Here is a 6,160-nt window from a genome sequence, read left to right on the forward strand (position 1 = left end):
GTCGGACCGTAAAAAACCTATGCCTCAGCGGCTATGGTGTTTTTTCTCACTAGCGTGATCAGAGTTTTTTCCCCGCACCCCGAGCATTTTAGCCTTAACTATGAAAAGAGTTGGAACGCATTAAAAGAGTATATCTATTTGGTAGTCATTCTCTATGTCCGACCCTTTCTTACATTAAGATCTAGAAGCAAGGGTTGCGGAAACAAACGCTGAGTAAAACTAGTCAGACTGCAAGAAACCTATGCCCCAGCGGCTATGGTGTTTTTGCTCACTAGCGTGATCAGAGTTTTTTGCCCTCACCCTGAGCTTTTTAGCCTTAACTATGGAAAAAGTCAAAACACATTAAAGAGTATATCTACCCGGCAAACATTCTCTGTGCCTGACCCTCTCTCGCGTTAAGATCTAGAAGCAAGGGTTGCAGAAACAAACGCTGAGTAAAACTGGTCAGATTGCAAGAAACCTACGCCCTAGCGGCTACGACATTTTTGCTCACCAGCGTGATCAGAATATTTTTACCCACACCTCGAGCTTTACAGCCTTAACGATGAAAAGGGTCAGAACGCATTAACCTTTTTATATAAAAAGGGGAGAAGTGCTAAAAATCTATTTGGCCATAACGAAATTTAAGAGTTTGTCCACTTATTACAAGTTCGCCGCCTAGCTTATCTACCTAACTAATTTCTTGGGGTGATCTCATCCTCTATCTCAGCAGGTAAGTCCTGTGCTAGAGGGGCCACCTCCTTCTTGATGTCGTCTAGCTCGGTGTCGATGTAGACAGGTGCGAGAACCATCACAGGTAAGGAGGGATATGGAGCTAAAAATGCTCCTACGGCCCATTCAGGCCCAGGAGTTTGAAGGTTGGCCCTTCGACGGGTTCACAGCCGCTCTGTGGCGCCCTTAGAGTTAGGGGTGGAAAGGGATGGGCCCATTAGTGGCCAGTACCCAAGCGCACGAGCACTGCAGACATCCTAGCCCACATTCGAGTCTTGGTCAGTTTCCAGTCCATGGTTTTTCCTCAAACAAAGGCAATGAGCCCCCAGGACCGGTCGAACGGACCCAAAAACTATATGGATTGGCCACTGAGAATCTAGAGTCGGTCACCAGCTGACCCATGCTAGACCCCCACGAATAGGAAGTCAGGGCCCCACTCAGACTAGCCCGTTAATAGCTCACCGAGCACCATGTTTCGTCCATCGAGGAAAAACGTGGCACGACTTAGCTCATATGTTTTATCAAAAAAACACTTGAGGGATGACAATCACAAAGACGAACTAACCCCTCGACCGGACCCCTACAATGCGTGGGGGCTTGAGGGAAGTTCGGCTCGCAAGGAGACCAAATGCGTGGTCATAGGATGATGGCTCGAATCCTAGGGAGGGGTACGTACAAAAACTAAGAATAACGTTTCTGAAACAAAAAAAACGCTTTCTCTTACCAGTTTCGCTATCGTCTCCTCGATTTTTAGTGAAACCTGACCCCGATAATGGCAAGGGGTCAGGCCTCACTCGGGGGCTAATAAGGGTATATATATATATCCATTCTGAAAGAATCACCATGCCTGACCTTTTCTCACATTAAAAACCTAGAGGCAAGGTTTGCGGAAATGAACGTTGAGTAAAACTGGTCGGACTGTAAGAAACCTAAGCCCCAGCGGCTACGGCACTCTTGCTTACCAGCATGATCAGAGTTTTTCGCCCACACCTCGATCTCTACAGTCTTAATAACAAGAAACCCTTTTTACACATAAAAAGGGAGAAAGAACAAATTTGTTCAAGAATAAGCTTGTTTAAACGAAACAAAATGGATTTAAATTGTCCACTTATTACAAATGCACCGCCTGACCTATCTGACTAAACTAACTCCTCGGGGGAATGATTTCATCTTCTTTTTTGGTAGAAAGGTCATGCGCCACGGGGGCCACCTCCTTCTCGATGTCGTCTAGCTCAGCGTCGGTATAGACGGGCGTGAAGCCTTGGCTCATCATTGCCAGATCGATGTTCTCGTAATGAGAATGGGCGATCGTGAACGATTGGTGAACGCCAAAGTGAAGCACGCCCCTTGCCATATCACGTGCCCGGTCCATGATCCGGGTGGCGTGAACCACGAGCGAGCTTGTCTCCTACTCCGGGGCCAGCTCGAACTCGTCGTAAACCAGCTAGACGGCGACACGCAGGTTGTCGTGTTCGTCGCTCTCCTTCTAGAGGGTGTCCTTCACCTCGCTGAGCTCCTTCTCTAGGCCATGGCTCTTCACCACCTTTGCCCTGAGCTTGTCGTCGAGACCTACCCAAGTCATGTACCAACCGTGTCAAAAGGCTTACCACGGATTCTAGGGAGAAAGACAACAAGGAAAACCGGAGACTTACCGTTCACATCCACCCGAAGCCTACGCACCTCATCGTGCTACCGGGTCACCTCTGCCTCTAGGTGCCCAACCTCTTCTTGGTGCTGACCAACCTCCGTGGTGAGCCCAGAGGACACACCCTTAGCTGCAACCTTTAGGTCCCTCTCCCCCTGAAGCTCATCCTTGAGGTGGTCGATCCGCTGCTGAGCATCGACGTGCTCCTAGAGAGCTAGGTCAATCCCCGTGCGGAGCTCCTCTATGGTCCGGAGCAAATTGTCCCGCTCCTTCTATAGCCGCTCGGCCTCCATGGCATCCATGTGCACCCTCTCGATCAGGGCCATGAGCTTTTCCTCGGCCTCATGGGCGTCATCACGAGCGTCCTTCTCCCTTACTCAGAGGTCGGCCACCTCCCTAGCGGCAGGGGCAAGCTTAGTCACCTCCTAACGAGCGACACCGAGCTATGCGACCAACCCCTCACTCCACCGCGTCTCCTCGGCAAGGAACTATGGGCCATAAGGATCTATGAAGAAGACAAGACTTAGAGGCGTGGAAAGATAACATGAGGGTTAGAAGCATGGTCATATCATACTTGGCCAACCGGGTCGACAATATCATGCATCGAGCTCAGCATGGTGGTCAGGGCGCGAACCGCGTCCCCAGCCTTCGTGTGGACGCTCCCCCATTCCCTCTCCTCTACAGCGTCATCAAGGGTAGCCACCCGGACCAGAGACCGGGACATCCGCGCACCGACCTCAAGCGACGCCGACCTCTTTTGCGGTGGTAGCTTCTCCAGAGCGGCTCCTCTAGCGATAGAGGGGGCGGGTGACGCATACATGGAGGCCTACCCTATCACCACATCTACGAAGGATGCCTTAGGTGCGCCCCTTCCGTCTGCTCCACCATGGACATGGCCACCTGCACAGACGATGGCTCCGGCCATGCTGCCTCCGCCTGCGACGTCGAGGACACGACCGGCCACGCCGCGTCCACCATGGGCACACCGGATGCGCCCTCCTCCGCCTGCTCTCCCATGAACATAGCCATCAGCTGCGCCTCCCTGGTCGACGCCGTGGGACCGTAACGCCACTCACGCTCACCACCGGCGTGGCGCCAACCGTCTCTTGGCGCGTTTGCCGGAGGAGGATCTTTTTTGGAGCAAACCACAGGAGAGTCCCATGTCCTCTGACGCTGCAAGGGCATGATTGTCAGTTCATGGCAAAAATTCATTAAGACCAAAGGATGAAAAAACTCTTGACTCACCCTGACGTCATCATGCGAGGATGTTTTGGGGCCAGTTTGCTTGTCCCCGGCTGCTCCTCATCGGCACATTGCCGCTTCGAGCCCTCCCTTGGCTCAGAGGGCTCGGACGAATCAGAACGACCGCCTCCCGCCGACTTCGAAGGCGCCGCCGAGGGCTCAGATGGAGCAGGGTGGCCTGTTTCCACCGGCTTTGGGGCCACCATAGACGGCCTAGATGGAGCAAGATGGTCTGATTCCACTGGCTCTGGGGCCACCGTCGAAGGCCCAGACAAGGCGAGGTGGCCTGATTCTGCCAGTTCCAAGGCCACCGCTGAAGGTCCGGACGGGGCGGGTGGTTTGATTCCACCGGCTCCAGGGCTGCGTCCTCCTCCTCCTGCCCATGGCATGCCGTAGGAAGGGCCCCACCTACGGTGAAGGTGGGTCCTCATCCCCGGTGGCTAGATCTTCCTTTAAATGCAATCACAATCAAGAATAAGTACCCTCTGCCACGTATAGATATCTTATTCGATCAGTTGTCTAAAGCAAAAGTCTTTTTCAAGATTGATTTGAGATCTGGTTATCATCAAATCAAAATTCGGCCTGAGGATGTTCCAAAAACTACATTCTCTACAAGATACGGTTTGTATGAGTATCTTGTTATGTCTTTTGGATTGACCAATGCCCCCGCACATTTTATGTACCTGATGAATTCGGTGTTTATGCCCGAGTTGGACAAATTTGTGGTGGTATTTATAGATGATATCTTGGTCTATTCTGAGAATAAAGAAGATCACGTTGAACATTTGCGAGTGGTTCTCACTAGACTGCGTGAACACAAGCTGTATGCAAAGTTCAGCAAGTGTGAATTCTGGCTTCGTGAGGTACCTTTTTCTCGGGCATGTGTTGTTCGATGGTGGAATTATGGTGGATCCCACCAAGGTGCAAGAAGTGTTGAACTAGAAGGCTCCAATCTTGGTACATGAGGTTTAGAGTTTTCTCTAAAATAGCTAAGCCTATGACTCGATTGCTGCAAAAAGACATGAGGTTTGTCTGGACTTCTGAGTGTGATGCGGCTTTTCACACCCTGTGAACCCTTCTAACTTCGGCTCTGGTTTTGGCGCAACCAAATATCAAGAAGTAACAGAACCGATCAATTTATAAGAGCACAAGTACAAAAACAATCGCCGAAATGATCAAATTCTCGTACTTGAGCCCATATAAACCCGGTAGTCAACTGAAACCACTAAGGATTTCAAACCAACTTGCATACAACCAAGATCACAGTAATTCAACATAACACATCACACGTTACAACATTTCACAAACAGTTTGTAGATAGATTACAACATATCAGAGTCATAGTTATTACAAACCAAGTCTTGTAAAGTAGCGGAAGCAAATAGTTTAACTTACACACATGAGTTCAAATACAAGTACTAGCTTGCTGATCACATCCTACAAAAGCATTTGGATAAGATAAACAGAGATCATGCCCTTGATCTAGTCTTCGTCACCCACCGGGTGGAGACAGTACTTACAGAAGCTCTGATAAAGAAGGTCATCTGCAACAAGAGGGAATAAACCCTGAGTACAAGAATGTACTCAGCAAGATTTACCCATCGGAAACCAAAATAATTGACACCAAGGATCATGCATAGCTTAATTTAGTGGATCTGGCTGACACTTTCTTTTCGTAGAAAAGCATAAGTAATAATGATCAACTCTTAACCTGAGCTAGCAGTGACTTTTAGCCATTAACCTATCATCTATATTAGCACATGTACTAAGCAATCACTTAAGTAAGATGCAAACATTATTAACCATAGCAGGTATAAATCGTGGCAACATCATCATCATCATCATCTATTTAACCATATCGTTAAATTAAGTGAATCTACGTTGCCGCTGCTCAGTCAAGTTCTCACTATCCGGGAGAGACGACGATTCGAATTGATTCCTATCCAGTTGGAGGGGTAATCCTAACACAAACCCTGCTTCCCCCGTCAGGGTCACAATCAAGTCACCTTTGGCACAACTCAGGAATCGTGAGTCCAAATAGATCGGCATTCTCAGAGAACCACTCTGCCAAGGGTGATTGGGACTCTAACCCGTCTTGGGCTTACGCCAATGGCTCTCCACACATTCTTACTACCTCCAGAATACGTGCCACTGCTCGTGTTCCCGGCCCGAGTCGAGCTACTAGGCTTCACGGTCGGAACGACTTATCCAGCCAGCTAAGTGTTAAGCTGCGTTCAACATGACATAAGGACGTACAACGTATCGGTCCTTAAATGACACAGACGGAGTCACTATGTCCAACCCTACACAAGACTCCACCTGGTCTTCATTCATTATTAACATGGTTCTTTTCCACGATAGCAAATATAGCCAACCATGATCCACCTTATCCTAAAGCTCGCATGTGACAGGAAATCACCCGACTTCTACCACACTAAGCATGGCTAAGCATTTAATCCGTTCCTTAACTTAATAGGATTCAAGTGCGATAACTGGACAAGGATAGATATATAATGCAACAATTGGTTTCAACCAATTCCTATACTTAATGAATCATCAATA

This window comes from Miscanthus floridulus, chromosome 7 (assembly GCF_019320115.1).
Source record: "Miscanthus floridulus cultivar M001 chromosome 7, ASM1932011v1, whole genome shotgun sequence".
Lineage (NCBI taxonomy): Eukaryota > Viridiplantae > Streptophyta > Magnoliopsida > Poales > Poaceae > Miscanthus > Miscanthus floridulus.